The sequence below is a fragment of the Cygnus olor genome, chromosome 2, assembly GCF_009769625.2.
Source record: "Cygnus olor isolate bCygOlo1 chromosome 2, bCygOlo1.pri.v2, whole genome shotgun sequence".
NCBI lineage: Eukaryota > Metazoa > Chordata > Aves > Anseriformes > Anatidae > Cygnus > Cygnus olor.
Window position 1 is genome coordinate 108,858,351 of NC_049170.1, and position 21,167 is coordinate 108,879,517.

The 21,167-nt window shown below is 36.8% G+C and overlaps 1 protein-coding gene across 6 annotated transcripts in view; it reads left to right on the top strand.

Annotated features, from left to right (window-relative positions):
• Nucleotides 1-21,167, top strand: part of DLGAP1 (DLG associated protein 1) — a 415,298-nt gene that overhangs the window by 116,429 nt on the left and 277,702 nt on the right. For 2 of the 6 annotated variants that reach the window (XM_040550114.1, XM_040550115.1), the window contains exon 1: nt 19,085-19,194. The exons of the other annotated variants lie outside the window; for them this stretch is intronic. The gene's annotated coding sequence lies outside the window, so the exon portion shown is untranslated. Of the gene's footprint in view, nt 1-19,084; nt 19,195-21,167 lie in introns of those variants that run through there. 6 annotated transcript variants of the gene reach the window in all.

Sequence of the window (21,167 nt, forward strand, 5' to 3'; positions counted from 1 at the left end):
GTAGAACATAAATAGATTACCTTTTATTGGGTCTCAATGAGAGGAAGCTGAGAAATATGCCAGCTGTTTAATTATTAACATTCAGTATAAATCAATAGCAAAATAGACTTTGATGGTGATCTTCAAAAGGGTTTTAATCATTACTCCCCTCACAGACAGAAAGTAAGCCTGAACACTGGGGGTTTAGCTTGTGTTTCTCTTAACTGTATGGGAAGGTCACCACTGTGAAGTTGCACTGATTTTAATAGAAATAAGCTGTAATAGCAACACTCATTTTAGCATATTAGCATTTGAGGCTTCATTTTTACCACATGGTACACCTGGGTAATTCCAGAAGCACAGATGACAGACTAATGAACAATATTCACTTAAATCCCATTGAAATTAATTAAATTGTATGATAGGTCTGTGTACTGAATTTGGGCTCATGTGCTGCACATGCACTGCAAAAAGTGAAGTCAACCAAATATGTAGTTCTCCTTTAGGGTGGGGTTCTCTGCCACCTTTGAGGATAATGAGAGCAATTTCTCAGGGATACCTGTGGATTCTGATTCCTTCAGACTTTCACAGTTTGAATTTGCATACTTGTTTTTGAATTTTAGTTGATATTACAGAAAGCTACTGTAAGTAAGCCCCTTGAGAGTATATTCCCTAGTTTGTATACAAAAGATATTCTAAGTGTAGTGAGGCTGAGAGGAGGTGTGGGATATGAAACAGCGTGGGCAGGAGGAGCACAGTTTAATGCAAGACCTAGTGACAGTGCGAGAAAAGTATAATGTTAAAGTCAGTATAATGTCAGTATAAAAGTATAATGTCAGTACAGAGTAAGGGTTGCCAAAATCTCTAGGTCTTGAAGCCATGCTGTAAAGTGTTCAAGAGCCCCAGCTTCCTCCTGGATTCTCTATAGCTATCCAAAATAGGATCTTCTCTATTCCTGCTGTAAGTTCCCACCCCCTTATTCTAGATTTCTACTTCTTCAACCAAATCCATATTTTCCCACCTTACACCAGCTCCAGCTCTGTGTTGCCTGCCCTACCCTGCTTCTCATTCTTGGCACACAAGCTGTGCTCATACTGCGTTGCCAACCTCCAGAACTGCACTCCACTACAGTTTCTGCAACTCCTTGCACAGATCCTCAGTCTTGAGCTCTGCTAGAAAGGCATTCAGGGAAAACTGCTCCCCGCCTTTTTCAGGTTGCCTGATGTTCCTGCAGTTGGGTGGTTGTCTGCCATGTCAATCCTGTTTCATATACTGTGTCTTTAAGGGTGAGAGCAGGCTGGGAGTGCAGCAGCTGGCTTCAGTGAAACACTTTGGCTAGTGGCTGGTGTCTGGATTTCCTTTCCACGTCACCCAGTGGCTTGGAGGTGGGCTCACCGATGAAGTGATTAAGCCTTCTGATTTGCCTCAGGTGTCATGTAATAACATTTATCACATGCTGGGCTTTCTGATACCTCTTATTTTTTTATGATGATGTAACCCAAACTGAAACATCAAATGTAGTTGTTCATATGTTCAATTATACTGCCTTTGCAGCTCTGACCAATATTATTACATTATAATTTATACTGGTATTTTTAATCTATCTGTTTCATGAGCTTTAATATAAAATACTCTCATGGAGTAGTTTGAGAATCCGATCTTCAAAAACCCTATTTTGAAGTTTGTGCACTTTATGCCTTATATGCAATTTGCTCAGCAGGATGGCTTTTCCTGTAGTTGTTTGCAGGTGTATTGATACTGGTCAGGAAGAGATTTTTCTTTTTTTCCTTTTTTTTTTTCTTCTTGGTAAATGAACCTCTAGCAGCTACAGTAAAAATATTAAAGTGGATTCTTTTCTTTCTTTCTTCAATTACCTCCCCACATGCATGGTTTTCTATTGCTCTTGCAGTGCCTCCTTCAAGTCAATAAGTAAGTGGACCTCTTCCACTGCTTATGCCAGCCATGTATTGCTTGGTGTGGGGTTAATGGTGCACACTTATTGCTGTTTTACTGTGCATTGTCAAGACAACATGAGCCTGTGCAGACTCTATCTTTTCAGCTTCAGAATATAAGATCTATTGCCTGCCCTCAAACGTGTGTCTGCCTCTTGAAAGAACAAAGTACTTCTTCCAGGATGACATGATTAAATACATTGAGGCATCCAGATCATCCTACCATAATCTCACAATATTAAATCTTCCGAAAAAACATATTCCTCTGTAGAAGTCCTACTAATGTATAAGATGTTTGCTAAGGAAAATATTTTAGTACTATGAATCATTTTATTAGAGTTTTATCATTTTTCCACAAAGGGAACTCAGAGAATTATTCATCAATATGGAATAGCATGAAATGAAATCCAGTTTTTTTGTTTTTTTTTTAATCATCATCTTAAATTTGACTGCTTAAAAAGGATATTTTTTTCAGTATTTTTGTTCATTAAGTCATACTTGGAAGTGAGTTATCTTTTCCATTCTGTGCTTTTTGCTTTTTCCTTTGAGTCATTTTTACTGCAGATAACACATTTTAGTTCAGCTCATTTACAGGACAATATTATGCTGATAGTGACATGTCACTTCTTAAATTCTGCACTGGATTCCTAAACTGACATAGCTCAACAGTAAGTCATTTGGGAAGACATATTTCTGGTGTGTTCTTGCCCAGAGAAGTTGTGGATACCCCACAACAGTTCAAGGCCAAGTTGGACAAGGCCCTGGGCAACCTGATCTAATGGGTGGCGTCCCTGCCGATGGCAGGGGTTTGAAACTAGGTGATCCCTTGCAACCCAAGCCGTTCTAGGATTCTAGGATTCTTGAAACCTCCCAAATTGATGGGCTGAATTCACAAATAGACTTGCTTATTCAGTTGTATTTCCTGAACAGTACTTTAGAGCAAAGTACTGTACTGATTCGCCACATACGGTATTTCATATTGTATCAGGCAAGCTCACTTTTGTGAAAGGCTTGATAAATAGTATCCAGTGGAATCCTTATTAGCCTAATCAGTGAGAGTCCAGAGAGATTCCATCTGCAAGGGGTTGATTTACCAAGCATATCTTGCTCTGACAATGTCCAAGCAGATCTTGAACTACATAATAAAAAGGTCAAGATCAGTGCATGGAATAGCATAAGTTGTTGTTTTTCAATTAGCTATTTTTAATAGAATAGAATAGTTCAGTTGGAAGGGACCTTCAAAGATCATCCAATCCAACTGCCTGATCTCTTCAGGGCTAACCAAAAGTTAAAGCCTATTACTGAGGGCATTATCCAAATGACTCTTGAACACTGACAGGCATGGGGCATCAACCACCTCACTAGGAAGCCTGTTCCGGTGTTGACCTCCTTCACAGTAAACAAATTTTTCCTAATGTCGAGTCTGAACTTCCTCAGGCACAGCTTTGTGCTGTTCCCTTGTGTACTGACATTAGTTACTGGGGAACAGAAGCCGGCACCTCTCTCTGTGTGTCCCCTCCCCAGGAAGCTGCAGAGAGCCACGAGGTCACCTCTCAGCCTCCTTTTCCCCAGACTGGGCAACCCAAGTGTCCTCAGCCTCTCCTCATAGGACATGTCTTCCAGCACTTTTACCAGCTTTGTTGGCCTCCTCTGGATGCGGAATGGTATTTCAGAACCTAAAAATACGGTATTTAAATTGGCCATCATCCTTTATGGAAAAGAACCATTTTCATATCCTCAAATATTTAGCAGTCTGCGACTTAACCAATTATCATCTGAATCATTATATTCCATTTTGTATCCTGAAACTGTAAAACATAAGGAAAATTGAGCTGTTTTAGAAGAAAAATGAAAGACCAAAAGTTAGAGGAAATGATTGTTTGTGTAATATGCCTCTTCAGTGTATGCCCCATTACATAAACTTTTTGTCTTAAAGATTGCTCTGTTCTTTTCAGCACACCTGAAAAATGACTTTTAGGTATTACATCTTCTGAGGGGCTTGATGGTATTCAGGATACTGTGTTGTTTAGTGAATATATTTTTGTTCTGTTCAAATTAGTAATTATTCACCAGATTTCTTTGTTCCTTTTTTTTTTTTTCTTCCCTAATCAATTATTTTTCCTGGAACTTGTAGGAGTGTAAAAAATGTGTCTCTTTCATTGGCAATCACCAACACTGCATTGGCATTCCTAAATTTCCATCATTGTCTGTAACTGGAGTTCTGCCATGCTGCTATGGCTGTTAAAGCAAGGTTGATTCATTTGCTTTTCTTTGGAGCTCTCCACATGCTTGTGGAAAGGCTTACCTCCTAGCATAGTCTATTTATCCTTTTTTTAGCTAGTGCTGACCAGCTGTATCTTGATTAGTGTAATACCCAAATTTAAATCTGAAGTTTGAAAATAAAAGTGGAGATTTTATTTAACATGAGCTAAGATCTAGGTGTCTAGCCAAAGCTAGTTGTTTAAGTAGTCTACAGATAATGGTAAGAAAAGAACATTCACAAAGGGCGACTCTTCCCATTCTAAAGTACTTTCATAATTTAGAGTATGTAGAGATGTCTATTTCTCTCCATTTTCTGTTAACAGAGCCTTGCTTATACAGAAAGGCAACTTCAAAGATTAGTGATACCACTTTAAGCTGTATTTCCATGTTTCTTTCAGGTGTGCAAGACTGAATTGTAGAGGATGTACTGAGCATCACTGTCTGATTGATCAAGAGTGGCATGCTTTGTTGCTTCTGGAGAGGAAATAATCTAGCAGCATTTAGAACTATTGATTAATGTATGTAGTTTCAAAAGTAACCTGATAAATGACCGCCCAGTAAGTCTACTTTTGTAAATTGTATCCACCTGCAGCCTTTTTTTCACCCTATTGTTGTAATGACGTGTCCTGGTTTCAGGTAGGACAGAGTTAATTTTCCTCCTAGTAGCTGGCAGGGTGCTATGTTTTGGATTAGAATGAGAAGAGCGCTGATAACATGCTGATGTTTTAATTGTTGTAGAGCAGTGCTTACACCAAGCCAAGGACTTTTCAGCTTCTCGCTCTGTCCTGCTAGCGAGCAGGCTAGGGATGCAGCAGGAGCTGGGAGGGGACAGACCCAGGACAGCTGACCCAAACTGGCCAAAGGGCCAGTATGTAGTATGAGTTGTAACTTGAATTGATAAAACTTCTGGACACTGGCTGCAGCATTCACTGTTCTCCGTGTAATGCCTGGTACATTTTTTAGTACTACTAAATATTAATAGCAGCTGTCAGAGGTAGGATAATAGGGCTATCAGCACTAGCAGATTGTTGAAGATGCTTTTTTCACTCTGTGCTCTGGCAACAAGTGTTTTCTGTCCCCTTGATTATGACAGGTTGTCTCTCTGTGTTAACGAATGAGATGTTCATGGCCCCACTCTGCACGTAGCTGGCACGCATTAACTTTAAGCAGGTGATTTGCCACATTGAAGTTGTTAGATCTTTGGATGTTTAAAACTAATATTACATGTAGAACCATTTGACAGACTGGTATCTAAATTAAAATTGCCCAGTTGTGAATACACAAGAATGTGGCTAGGAAACCCATGTGGAAATTCTTGTTAAGCTTCTGCATGTGCTATTTATTTCTGATAGCTGCAGGCTGTATATCACTTTACATGTACAGGAGAGCTGCACAAAAGCTTGTCTGGCTTATCAAGGGAGGAACTGGTATCTGATATCCTTTATGGTAGGTGCTGTCTTACTGTTGCTGTTCGGGTGCATCTTCGATATTCATCAAATATTGTCTGTCTATAGCAAACTAAGATGGTTTTGGTACATTAGAGGTCAAGCAGTTTGAGAATGTTGGTTGTCTCTTACCATAGCTGAAACTATGGTTGAAGTGTTCACTTCTTGCAACTTTGCCTCAGTAATGTCATTTTCTATGAAATTTAATGATTTAGTTCATTAAAATACTTTGAAAATATTCTCAGGGTGCCTCATGTATGTCAAAGTTCACGTCTTTCCAACCACTAGCTAAACATGCATTTTTATTTATTTGTTTTTTCTGAAGACTATTTAAAATGTCTCACTCTGACTTCTTTATTTTTCCTGGTTGTATGAATCATATTGCCACAATTACCATCATATGTGTTTCTATATTTCCTTTACTATTTGATGTATATATTGCATACTAGCTGTGTAAGTAAATATATGTATAGTATTCTTACTTTTTGTAATCAGAGTTTAATGTTGATTTTGTTGTTTTTCTCTATATTTTCTTTTTAAGATTTTTTTTTTAATTTTTCTTTTTAAGTTGCAGTACATTAAACCACATTTATGATATACTTTGATCTGAATACATGAACTTCTTTGACATAATTCATAACTGGTAATTGTAATACATATGTATATTTCAAGCTTAGACAATTTTATTGATTTAAAAGATGACTTTAGGCAGCCTTGTCTGAATAAATAGCTCTTGGAAATGCTTTATCAGCTTAGCCCACTAAGAAAATGTGCACATAAATGTAAATATACATACAACCACTAAAATGATGCACATACACTAAGAGATAATCATATATATGTGTGTGCATTTGCATATATACATAAATATAGAACATGCAAATAGCATTTGAAAATTGAAGAAAAAGAGCTCAATGTCAGAAAAAAAGCATACTTAAGGTGGCTTTAGGGACATTGGGAGATCTTAAATGCTAGGAATATATGTAATGTGCCTTTTTCTCAGTTTTTGTTTGTTTGTTTTTCAAAACGAGTTGAAAGCAAACCCCAGCAATGCCATGATATCAGAACGTACTGATATCCACGTGTGTGATAAGCATTTTTCACTCCTCAGGTACTTGCCACTAGTTTACAAACTAGTTTTAACAGTGAGTTGTCCTATGTGTACCTGCCACTAGAGGGGGGATAAGACACATGTTTTGTCACAAAGTTTTGTAGATATTTGGTTGCAGAAGAAAAATGTCGAGATTCTTCATTTTAGGCTGTGTAGAGTATGTATGATCTTATGGCTTCTGACGTTGTGTCAACTGGGTCTAATCCTGACTTCATATTAATAAAACCACAAAACAAGTTTGGTAGGAGCAGATCTCTAGAGGTCATCTGGTCCACAAAGCAAGGTCAGCCTCACAGAGACAACTTCCAAGCTTAAGCAGGTTGCTCACAGAGACAACTTCCAAGCTTAAGCAGGTTGCTCAGGTCTTTCTCTAGGTAGGTTTTGAAAATCTCCAAGGATGGAGGTTATATGGCCTTTCTGGGCAACCTGTGACCAGTCATGTCCACAGTGAATATTTTATTCCTGAAAATTTAATTGGAATATCTTTTGTCAAAACTTGTTTGCAACTTTTCATTGAGCACCACTGAGGAGAGGCTGACTTTGTCTTCTCTACAACTTCCCATTGCTTGTTTGTATACTACTGTAATATCCATCCATAGCCTTCCCTTCTTAAGACTGAAGAACTCGGTTCCTTCAGTCTGTTTGTATGTTGCATGCTCCAGCCCCCCAGCTGTCCTGGTAACTGTCACATGGACTTGATCTAGCATATTAGCATCTTTCTGGGAAGCCCAAAACCTTTGCTCACACTGTTATGTGAAATGTAGGGTAAGTACAACTGAAGAGATTGTTCTTAACCATACTTTGCATGAGATTGTTTACCATTTCTCCAGCATAGCTCTTGATTGCTCTCAACAAGGTGAACTGGGTTCTGTTTGTAGAAACAGGATTTTTTTCTTTCAAGTCATGAAAAATGGAGTTGATTTGTACAGAATAGATCAAAATATTGGTCAAGAGATAAGCCAAGAGCTGCACTGTAATGTTATCACAGTATCTTGTTTGTTTGTTTGTTTTGTTGGTTTTTTTGGTTGTTTTTTTTTTTTTTTTTCCCTGCACAGAAATACATCCAATTTTCTGGCCACAAGGTGGAGTGGTATTTTTCCCTACCTTCCATGTTGTGTAGCTAAGGGGAAAATGTATTTCCCCTTATAGAAGGAGATCCACTTAGGGAATAGGTTTGAGCTGATGCAAGAGTTCTCTGAATACAATGCATAAAGGCATATTAAAATGTCGTTATTTGAATATATTCCCTAAATATATTTTCTTGGAAAAAAAAAAAAAAAAAAAAAAAAGATAATATTACAAAGTATAATTCAGTCACATTCCATTAGAGGTTTCCAGTAATTAAGCTACAGGCTTAAGGATCTCTTGACATGGCCAGATGAATCTTTATAGATAATAACTTACCTCCCACTTGACAGTCTGCAGCATCAAGTCCTGAGCCAGGCTTTTTCAGTACAAACATTAGGTGAATTTAACCCTACAGTCTTCAAGAAGAAGAGAAAAGAGGAGGAGGACAGGCAAGTGAAACCCTCTATTTAAGTGGTTTAAAAATCCTTTTTAAAAGTGAAAACAAAATATGTGATTCCAGCAGTGATACAGAACAAAACTAAAATATATCACAGACTCCTGTCTTACAACATTGGCTAGGAATATATATGAAGTGAACTATGTGAACCTGTACTCTTACCAGGACAGTCATTTTATGTAAATGACTAGATTCTTAGTATGGATGAGAAGTGGGGGAAAGAATAGTGAAAATCATTCAAAAAATTGAGTTACAAGTCAGTCTGCTTGACAGGCTAAGCCAGAAATTCCCTTATTATAAGTCATGGTAGGACTCAGAGTTGAGTCATTTGGCCTTCCTTCTTATTTGGAAAACAGGATAGTTCGTGTATTTCTTGAGAGTTCAAAAGCAGTTGTTGACACTTAGATACCAAAATTGAGACTCTGTGTGTGTATAATAGCTGTGTTAATGCCATCTGCAATCCAGAGCTCTGGACACTATTACAAATTAAAAGGAAGATAAAGAAATAGAATTAAGTAGCAACTTTATTCAAGAACATAAAACTTCACAAAGTGCAGAATAAGGAAAAAAGAAAATACTGCAGGTAGCTCTAAGTGTACTTTTCAGCAAAAACAGCTACAGGAGCTACCTTAAATGATGACATAAGTATGCTGCAAAATTAATGGAAAATAGCTACGCAGTTAGCACCCACCATTTGTGATTACTATTATTCCACAGACATTCATGTGTTACTGTTGTTGTCACTGTGAAGTTGCAGTTAACTCACATCACCAATATAAACAGTCTGAGCTGTTCACCTGAGTCTACATTTATGTCTTAGTATGCGCTATACCAATTTCTATACTGGAATCCACAAACTGAGCAAAACTACAAGTCTGATCCATAAAGATTTTATTCTTTTATGTAAATAGGCTTATGTTACAAAGCTGCTAATTTCTTTGCCCTGATAAATTCCAAGAATATAAATATGTTTAGATTAATCATAATAATAATAATGTGCACATTGGCAAGGTCTCTTCTTATAAGATTCTCAAGGTTATAGTGTAGGAGAGCATTCTCACATTCCTGTTCAAAAAGAAATAAAAGAGTTTAAGAACATCTTAAAAAATATTCCTTTACATTTTAAGGCCATGCATGCTTTTTCATCTTGTAAGAGTTATGGCTCAATAATTCTACGTTTTGAGAATTTTTTATTTTTATTTTTTGGTGGTGGTGATATGGTTGTTTGTGGGTTTGTTTTTTTGTGTGTTTTTTCTTTGTGTTTTTTTGTTTTTTTTTTGTTTTCAAAAGGTGATTGTCATCCCATTTTATAGAGTGCAAAAATGGAGCAGAAAGATGAGAAGTAATTTATACAGTCATGTAAAATAAGATCTTCACAGAAATAAGCTATTAACCCAGATTGTGTTAGTTCCATTCTTCTGGCTTAACAACTAAATATATTTCCTCTTTTAAAAGGTATTAAATCTGCGTAAGTTTTGTTTTTTTTAATGAATCTTTTTAAATGTATTTGTGATAAAATCCTAAACATTAATTTGCTTTCTTTTTGTCTCTTTGGTAAATGTTATTATCATGTTTTTATGGGTTTCTTTGCATATACTACCATGGTCAATAACATTTCAGAGATAGGCAAGGAATAATATTGGGCATTAGTATCTGCACTTGTATAAAGCTTTATTTGAAACAAGCAGAGATTGAGAGAGAAAGCACTGAGAGCATTCAAGTTTATGACATCGTACTTAAAAAGTTTATTCTGGAGATAAACTCGGAGAGGTCTTGAAGTAACATAGTGTTCTAAGTGGTATTCATGTATTCTAAAGATCCTTCATTTTACATTATCTCTGTTGTTTGTGTAAACCGACTGAATTAAAAATACTGCACCCTTTGGCTTGTATTCAGTAACAGTCTATTGCCTAAGGAAAAGCTGAGCAAAAGCTATTCATACTGAGGAACAAACACTGAAACTTGAAGGTGGCTGTGGTGGCTTAAAAGGAAGAAGCTTTAGAAATGCTACTGCATTTCTTGGATACATGAAGGTAACCCAGCTGTGTCCCTACACTCTGCTGTGAGACCTAAGAGTGACCCTGCCTGCCATGTCATGCTTTCCATGGGAGGAAAACCTCCCAGGTATTCAGGCTAGATGGAGGCACCACTTCTGGTAATAATAACAAATGTAACCAGGAACCCAAAAAAGGTCATATCTGGGGCTCAATCCTGCTAGAAATTTACTTCCTAATTTCCTCTCTGAGTCATCTCCTGCAAAAACATGGGGGTACAACTGATTTCCTTTGTTAGCACCAATTCCCTTTTCCTATACCACTAAACTTTCATATGTAATTCAGGGGTGTTTTTTTTCTGCTCAGTGTATTCAATCCTGAACGTTTCCTGAAATAGCTTTGGAAAATAAATTAAAATCTAGAATGACTTTTAGAAAGGCAGAAGGTAATGGCTGTTAAAAGCTGTCTGATGGGGTGGTTTCCTGGCTGTTGTCAAATGGGAATAGAAATTAAATTTAGCAGAGTTCATGAGCTCTCAATCAGCAGCAAAATAGATAGGACCTGTCATGCCCATTTGCAACAGAAGCTGGGATCTGATGATACAAATTTATCTTCAGACTGGTCTCCTTGAACCAGTCTAGTTCCTGTCAGATTCCTGTGACATTGCACACTTAATAACATGATCACATTTAAAGACCTTCAGATTTGAAAACTTACCATTCAGACTTCTGTGTTGTAGTATATATCTTCACTGTTCCAAATTGAACTGAGTTTCATTACATATTTAAGGTTTAGCTCAGTGTAACCAAAATTCTGGTCTATCTAATGGTGAAAGAGGTTTATTGGATCATTTAAAATCAGATGTTCTAAAGCATGAAGTTTTCCTAGTTACTGGCTCTTCGAGGAAAAATCACAGATATATCTTTAAAAATGTCTTTTAAATGTTCTTTCCATGTCATGAGCATTAAATACATTATAATATGTCTGCATATCTGATGTTCCTAGGTGAGAAACACTTTTATTATTATTATTATATTTTAACTAATGTTCAGAAGAAATTCCGTAAGGGAGAGATTTATTTACTGACTGAGTACACTGACTTGAAATAGTGCAGTGAAGAGCTTGCAAATGTATTTATAATAATGTGGAGATGGGAGAAAAGAATGAATAAATAAATAAATAAAAACAATATCTGGGAGAAAAATTGCTTACATCAAATGAAATTAGATCCTTTAGGCTACATCTCCATGATGATTGTAAATATAAGTCAGCCATTGTTTTTAAAAGGGATTAAAGCTTGTGAGTTACTTCCCTTTGCATAGCAAGATTTTGAGGTAAAGGCTTCACTACCCAATGATTCATCAAGAGATACTAGACCAGATTCTCAACATTTCAGCACACACACATTTATTTTGGAGGTTTGGGTTGATCATTTAGCTACTGTTATACCCTTATGCAAAACTTCAGCATTTGGAATTAAATGGAGTTTGTTTTAGTATCTTGAGTTCTTTGTCTAGAAGCACTTTCAAGTACTTAAATTCTACGCTAATATTAAGCAACAGATTATTGTTTGTTCTGTGGCAATGTGAAATTTTAAAATGGCTTTGCAAGCAGTTACCCCGGAAGACTAAAAGAAAATTATACAGTTTTCTTATGCGGTTTGAAATATGTTCTAATGTGAACTGTTAGTAACTATTGTAAAAACATTTAATTTGATGAAAAGGACAACAAACAAAAAAAAAGTGTATTTTTTAATCTCTTCAGCTGAGATCAGTGCCTGCTTATTAACTGTGCTAAAAATAATGATAATAATTAATAATAATAAATAAGAGAGAGAGAGAGAGAGAGAGAGAGACCTGAAAGCCAAAGTAACTGATTCAGTAAAACTGCAATGTCTCACTAGGGGCTTGAGCTTCTATGGCAGTTCCGTGCTGCCATTTGATCATTCAACTGTAGTGATTCAATCATTCTTCACAGCTTATTTAATATATTTCTTCATTCACATCACAGGAGATTATGTGAAAGCCCTGACCAGCGCTTGCCTGTGTAGGCAGACTGAACTAATCCGCATTCCTGCATGCAAAGAATAAGGTTCTGGCTTGTGATCAACCTTGTTAGCAACCACAGGGAAATTCTCAATGTAATTTGAAAGACAGAAATTTGGAGGTGACGAGAGGGGGGTTGTAAGAAGCATCACATAGCTTCATGCTAAAAGAGAGGAAAATATTAGTCCAGTAAGAAATCTCCTACTTCAAGAAGCTTTATATTAAAAATAATTATTTATCATCATAGTTTATTTTTACAGGACAAGATGGCACAGCAGGGACAGTTTTTTCAGTGAAGTAGCTGAGTCATCTAGCTTTAGAGATAAATTTGGTTAGGAGAAGAAAGACATTGCGAAGGAAACAAGGTAACAGCAAGCAATTATGTATAAATGAAAGTACAGTTTTGAGTATGGTAGCACAGGTTTGGAGTACGGTAATACAGCTGCCAAATGGCTTTACAGAAAATGTTTCATGTTACTGCTATTTATAGTACAGCAGAAAATAAAAATAATAAAAATAAAAATAAAAAGGTAGTCTTGTATTTCTTCCTCACACTTTCTATGAATTCTCTAGAGCTGTTGTAAATGTGTGTTGTGCAACTCATATATTGCAGACAGCCATTCTGTAAGGAGTTTCAGGACAGCTTTTATTGTGACAGATCAGCTAAATTACTCTGTAGTATGTAGTATGTTGTTAGTATTATACTTAATGGTCATTAATTGAGGATGGACCTGTGCTTTGCACAAATACAAGAGTAAGCATTTCAAAGCCCAGTAGAAAGCCCAATTAAAAAAGAAAGCTACTGTAAGAGAGAGAATGATAACAAATGAAGTGGTCATTTTGTACATCTTTAGCCTGTCCTCTCTTCTCTCATTTCAAGCCTCAATATCTTGCTTAATGCATTTTTGACCTAAATAACTACTCTTTTTTTTTTTTTAATCTGCTTCTAACCAAAACATAGTCACAGAGGTTGCAGAGATTCTTCCATATCACCACTCCCAAACATTCTGTAAAGCAATTATTATAAACTGTTCCTTGTTTCCTCTTTCATAACTGTAAGAAAAAAGAGAAGAGAGAGAGAAATGGAAATAACTGTCCAAAACATCAAGACTGACATAGAGTTCTCCAAGGTAACTTTGTGACCCAATTGTTGTTGATGTACATTCTCTCACTTTATCATTTTTTGTTTAAGATACCCATTGCAGCATGACGGATTTATACCGCATTTTCTTCAGACCGAGAACTATGATTGTGGTTCTTGGCACATTTACAGATTTTTTTTTTAAATGATAGTTGCAGTAATATTTTATATCTCGAAGTTGTTTATACTTGAGACACTGCTATCATGGATTTCATTGTCAAGAGTAAGAAAAACAAAACAACTTAATAAGGTGTTCTACATTAAAACAATGTCATTGATCTCAGGGAAAAGGTTATAGTTCTTAACAAAGAGCTTAGTAATAGTCTGGAAAGTATTTCATTAAACAAACAGCAAAAAAAAAATATATTTTTTTTTTGTCTTTCCCGACAGGCAAATGTTATGTCACAGCAAGTGAGTAAGTGCAATGCTCTTCTTGAATCTATATCATGAAGTAAGTTCACTGTGATGTTCATCACTTTTGAATACTAGTGAAAATTTGGTCATTTGTTCAGGTGTTTTACCTAGACTTTGGCCTATAACAGATTGAAGAGTGATGAGAGAAACAATATCTAGCCGAAACATACAGAAGGACATCATCTTGTAGAGTGAGGGTAAAACAACAATAAAACAATTTTTTTTTCCTGTGATCATTTAGATATTTCTCTTGTGATTGAAGTCTTTATTATAAAGAGCCATTTCAGTAATTTATTTATGAAATTGATTAGCAGAGCATTTCAATGTGCATATTTTACCATAACAGCTTTGAATGGTAAATGGATTTTGCAAGAATACATTTATCAAATGTGGAAACCTGGACAGATGTAGTGTACACCAAACCTTTGAAGCTGGAAACACTATAAAAGAGTAGGTTTAGAAATAGACTTTTTATCTGAAACTGCTCGTAGTCTTTCAAATGTGAATAAAATTCTCAGTGATGAAGCCACAAGACTAATATTAGATTACTTGTTCTTTCAGATAGTGAAGATGATTTGATATTATTTATGGAGCAGCTGGTTCCAGAATTATTTTATAAAAATGTTAACAAAACCCTCTATTCATACTGAAAAATGTGCATCCTATCACAATAAGAGTGCCATCCAAAATTCTAAATGAATGGATAGAAAACAATTATTTTGTAGTTGCTGACCTATAGAATAAGATAGAATCTTGCTGAGGGAAACAAATGATAAAGATTCTCTACAGAAAATTCACATTGAATTTTCTTTTTGAGCCATGATTCAGTCAGCTAGCAAAAGGCTCTTACACCAGTGAAAACGACTTAGAATGAATAAATTGAAGCTGAGTTTCTTCTTCCTACAGAAAACAGCTAACTATTCAAAATGAAAGCTTGTGGTGTTTTTTTGTTTTGTTCATGCTGTTGTTTTCATTTCCTCTTTGAGGGTCCTGTGCCAAGTGAAAACTGTGACGGAAAGACCATCAAGCACCTGTGTCTGATGGGACTTCCCAGTCTAGTCTGTAAAGCAGGATGTAGCATTGTGGTTAGTGTCTGGAATATCTGGTGGTTATGATGACACATTTATGTGGCCCAAAGGTGCTGGTGAGCAGTGTTCCCATCGGTAGCACTGAATGTGAGGGAGTATCCTAAATCATAGGATGGAATCTTTCAAATGAAGACTTCTTTAGTCTTCATTTCAGAGCCTGGATACTAGGAAATTGTTCAAATACTACGGTTGCGCTCTTGATCTGGACCACTTGCCTGCTTTTCTCTGCTGACTGCAGAGAGAGCCTGTGGAAACTAACTTCCCAACTTACACATCAAAATTTGGTGAGTCAAGTAAGGCAGTATGAAAATATAATTGAAACCTTGGAGTTCCAGCAAAAAAAAGTTTAAAACTAAGATAGATAAACAGGAACAGAAGAGTTTTGTTTTGTTTTGTGTTTTATTTTTGGTTATTCCAGTCCCAGGTTTTTGGTAACATTGTCCATAATAAAAATATCCTTCTTTTGTCATGGAAGATACATGGCCATTATTTAAATTCAGTCCTTAATGAGATGATGTATGTTGGTAGAACCCTACAGTGTTCTACTGGTCTTGGAAAAACAATATATTGAATCTGTGATATTTTTTTGCTCAAGGCTAAAGGCATTCTTGGGAAGATATTCTATCATGCATAAGGGACATCACTGTTATTTTATTAGTTTCTGACTGCCTGTGATAAGCTCATCCCCAGGCTGGGAAGAAATTGCAATCACTGTTTCAGAAAATTCAAGAATAATCCTCATTGTTAATGCCATAAGGAGAGAAATCTATTTTATAAACCGGATGCATCTAACAAATTACAAAAGATCTCTTTGGATTTCCCAGAAGACATAAAGAAGGATATACATATTTGCAGGTCAGATCTGCATTTCAGATATCCTGCAGATGGAATGGTTTAGCCAGCTAGGTACCTTGGCACCCTTCAAAATTCTGTCCAAAGTTTTTGAAAATGTTCTACCTAAGCAGTCCAGCAAGTGTTGGAATAATAATAGTAAGTTCTGAAAAGGTATATGGCTACATATAATTGACAGTGTGCATCAAATTCAGGCTTGCCATTGGCTTGTATCAAATCTTTAATTCTCTTTTCATGAAAATTACTCAGACCAAGTGCACCCATATCAATATCCTGTCTCCAACAATGACCCAAAATGGAAGCCTAGGAAAGCATGTAAAAATGTAGAAAGTTCACAATGAAGCTTTCCATAATATTCCCTCAGCTTCTAACCATTTGATTTAGACTGGCTCCCTGGACAAAGACTGCATTTGACAGAAGTGGAAGTCTATGAAATGCTGAGTTTTCACCTATGCATATCTTCATTTTTCTGTTTGAACCATGTAAACTGTAACATGTGCAGGATGGCAAGGATGTCCACATTTTAATAAGATTTTACATGAAGAACCACCTCCTTCTCTTTCTTCACAACCCGTACTCAGACAGCTTCATTTGACGGCCCTCTCAGTCTGTATCAGAACATGAAGAACTGATCCGTTTTTACACACTCCATGCCATCATTTCAAAGGCATCTGTCATAGTCCCCTTCAAGGGTCAGTTTTCTAGATTGACAAATGCGAGCCTATTTAATATTTTCTTCTTTAGAAACCTCTCCAGAATACTGATCACCTTCACTGCTCTTTTCTAGTTCTGACCATACCATTCTGATATGGCAAAGCAAAGCTACATGCAGTGTACTAGATTCAGGTGGGCCATTTATTTTTAGTGACATAATGATGTTCTGTCTTGATCTTCAATTTGTTCCTGATAATTCTTAATATTTTTGGTCACTTAGTGGACATTTTCCTGGAAAGGTCTGTAATGTAATAGCTCCAAGTCCTAGTTAAGTGATTATAGTTAGCTCAGAGGCCATCTTTTCATCAGTAAATTTAGTTGTTTTTTTTTTTTTTTTAACCCACTTGTGTTACTTTTTATGAATACACACTTAATTTCTTCTATAGTTTTACTGCTGGTCAATCTGGTAAGATCTTTCTGCAGCTTGCCCTCATATTTATTACCCAGAGAAACTCAGTATCATTAGCAAAGTTTACGTAAGTTCATTACACACCTCTTTTTACAGATTTATGGAGAAGTTTAAGAGAATCATACCTGGAAAAGTCTTTGATTTCACAGATGAATTCTTTCCAGTCTGAAAACTTTCCTTGTGTTGTTTTTTTGCTTGTTGTTGTTGTTTCTTTGTGTTGTTTTTTTTTTTTTTTTAACAAATATTATATCTGTTCAAGGATCTTCCATTTTATCCTACTGCTTTCTTCTGTCATGAGGAACATTTTCAGAATAATTTTGGAAATCTGAGTAGAAATTCAGTAGAGTGCACGGATGGATCTTCCTTATCCATGTGGTCAAAGCCCCTTCAAAGAACACACGCTGCGTGATAAGGCATGACTTCTTGATGCAAAAGCTGTGTTTCCTATTCCACAATACTTTGTTTTATCTTTGCATCCACTACTTCTATTCTTACAGGTCAGTAAAATTCTCATGGAACCTTTAAAAGTTGATGTTGCATGCAACATCATGTTCCAGGCACAGCACCAAGGCAGTGCCCTTTGCTTTATATTGTTTTCTCCTTACATCTCCCAAAGTATTTCAAAGTGAATGCAAACATTTTTCATCTTTGTAATGCTTCCAAAGTAGTCATCTGCCTTCCTGAAAACATGCAAAATTTCACCTTTCATAAATGTGAGAATAATAGTCTAAAAGTCTATATTCTGTAAGCTATGTGGGTTTCCAATATGAAACGTTACACTGATTTCATAGTTAAAACTTGTCAACAATGGCTTCTACTCTAAATTTATGTAAAAATTGAGCTGTTTACAAAACAGATTTGTTTCTCTGTGCTTTTGTGTGCAAAACAAGGGATTTTATTTTCACCATAATGTCTAAGACAATGCTGCTAGGAATGAGGGGACTACAATACATGCACCTTCATGCGTGCGAACTGAGTTTTAATGTCCCATGTTTAAGCAAGCTCAATTATCCTGTGTTTTAGGTGTGAGCAAGGCTGATGGTGATAGTCAAGGCAGAAGGAGCCTAACATAGCTCATTAAAGTGTGTATCCAGTTTGATGACTGATGGTTGTGGTGGGAGAGGGAATCAGTAGCAATTACCTGTTTGGATTTTATTGCATAAGAATAAACATTGAGCACTACTGTACATGTTTACTGCATGGAGCAAAGTCATACTTACAACAGTGATAACAATTGTAATAAAAATTCAGTCTTCATAAAAAAAATTTCAAAACCAAAAAAAAATGTCAAGACAAAAAAAAATAGTTTCCTTGTCATTGCAGCAAAAATTACTGCTGGTGAAAGGGAGAGCGTAATTTCAGTTCCCTTAGAGGCAGGTGAAGAACTGGGGCACTGTGATCCTTTGATGTTGCTGTTGTGTCAAACAAATTATATGAGTACACTTTGTCCAGGTAATTTCTGTGGTAAGTAAAATAAATTATAGGTACCACAATGGACCAAAGGAAAATGTATCTGTGCCATTTCTGAAAGTTCAGGTTTTCTTAGGTAATGATTATGCACTTATCATATGTTGTATTGTTTTCTGTCAGGCAAACATGCACCAGACACAATCACAGCCATTCAGCTTGCTGTTGTTTCACTGAAGGGCTGACCTTTTGTTGCAACTTTTTTATTTTCATTGGTAATACTTATTACTTTATTCTTGGAATTATTTATCTCTAACTAAAAGGAAAACTTGGTGAGCTAATTAGTTGATAGCAAGTTCAGTTGCTGTCCATTTAAGTAAATGATACCTTATCATTTCATAGACTCAAGACGTGCTTGAGATAAGTGCCCATGTTTAAAAAATTATAAAAGGTCTCCCAAGGGTGACTTAGGCTATGTAAACACTGAAAAGTGTACTCCTCATCACTGCAACATTCATGTCTGCCCTTTTCTCCTCCCTTTATCAAATCTCATCCTGCTCTCGGAGATGGAAATTTGCTGAGCACAATAATGGGTTTGCAGCAGTTTTTCCTTTTCCTTCTGTACTATCTAATACTTGTTGCTGTAAGCAACAGTCCTTTAAATTACTGCACTTATAAAGCTTTAAAATAGGACAGATTAGAATTTACAGTCTTGATGATGCACATTTTTTTCCATTCTGTCTCCGGACAAGATAGCTTGTGGAAGGGTATGCTTCCTGGGTTTAGAGGAGTCTTTTTTCCATCCAGAACCCCAGAGTTTGTTTGCACTTTCGAGGACAAATCTCTTAGAACCAAAGTAAGTGCCAAAAGTAAGAAACTGCATCAAAACTGATTAAATGTGCCATCTGTGATAATCTATTGCAGAGGCCTATCTAGCTTCGTATCCCCAGCATCTATTATGGAACAGGGAATTTAGGAATCTTTTCTTTCTCTTCTAAAACTATAGATGTTACGGTCTTGTCAGAGTCTTTATAACCTCAGACTCATGTTACCAATGTAAGATGTAAGACCTCCTTCCATTTACGTTTTAGGGAATATTTCCCTAAAGTACCTACACTGAGTGTAAATGACTATTCAGTTCAATTGGTTCGTTTAAAATGAAGTTTAAAAAGTCTGCATTTTCAGTGATTTTTGTATCATGTTTGGATTTGTTTTATTTTGTTTTGTTTTGTTTTTTTCACATACAGGCAATTCAACAATGACATATGAAAATATGAATTTATGACAGTTTGGGGGGAGGAGTTTTATGAAAGTAATTTGGTTTTTATACATATTCAGCTGTGGACCATAATCTGCAATAACAACAGTACATTTTAAATGATGCTTAAGCAATTATTTTAATGTAGAGGACAGTTTACGAGAAAGCAATATCCATCTCTTGAGCGGATAACAATTCAGGAGTAAATAAGAATCTCAAAATAGGCAAAAAAGACAACTTTACTAATTTCATTCCGGAGAATACAATTGTTATGAAATATATCCAAAAAAATAAAAACTGTTTATGAAATCATAATACGTTTAAACATGTCCCCTTTCTTGACTTGTTTCAGATGTATATTTCAACATGAGCAGCACATGCAAACATTAATCTGCAATATTCATAGAATCATAGAACACTTTGGGTTGGAAGAGACCTTAAAGACCATCTAGTTCCAACCCCCCTGCCATGGACAGGGACACCTTCCACTAGATCAGGTTGCCAAAAGCCCCATCCAGCCTGGCCTTGAAAACCTCCAGGGATGGGGTATCCACAACTTCTCTGGGCAACCTGTGCCAGTGCCTCACCACCCTCTGAGTGAAGATTTTTCCTCCTAACATCTACTCTAAAACTCCCCTCTTTTAGTTTAAAACCATTTCCCCTTGTCCTGTAATTTTCTGCCTGAGCAAACGGTTGCTCTCCATCTTTTTTATACGATCCCTTAGGTATTGAAAAGCTGCAATGTGGTCTCCCCAGGGTCTTCTCCAGGCTGAACATCCCAAGCTCTCTCATCCTGTCTTCATCCTATCTTCATAGGCTCTCTCAGCCTGTCTTCATAGGATAGGTTTTCCAGCCCTCTGATCATCTTCATGGCCCTGCTCTGGACCCGTTCGAACAGATCCACCTCTTTCTTATGCTGGGAGCCCCAGACCTGGATGCAGCACTCCAAGTGGGGCCTCACAAGAGCAGAGCAGAGGGGGACAGTCACTTCCCTCCACCTGCTGGCCACTCTTCTGTTGATGCAGCCCAGGACACAATTGGACTTCTGGACTGCAAGTGCACACTGCCAGCTCATGCCAAACTTTTTGTCCTCCATAACCCCCAAGTCTTCCTCTGCAGTGAGTTCTTTTCCCAGTCTATACTCACGTGTGGGATTGCCTTGACAGAGGTGCAGCAACTTGCACTTGGCCTTGCTGAACCTCATTATGTTCACAGGGGCCCACTTTTGTAGGTTGTCCAGGTCTCTTTGGATGGAATCCTTTCCTTCTATATGAGTGGTGTATCAACTGCAACACTTAGCTTGGTGTCATCTGCAAACTTGCTGAGGGTGCACTCGATCCCATTGTCTATGTCATTGACAAAGATATCAAACAACACCAGTCCCAGAAAAGACCCCTGATGGACACCATTCATGACTGGTCTCAATCTGGACATGGAGCCATTGACCACCACTCTCTGGGTGCAGCCTTCAGTCAATTCCTTGTCCACTGAACGGTCCACCCATCAAATCCATATCTCTCCAATTTGGAGACCAGAATATCATGTGGGACCATGTCAAATGCCTTGCAGAA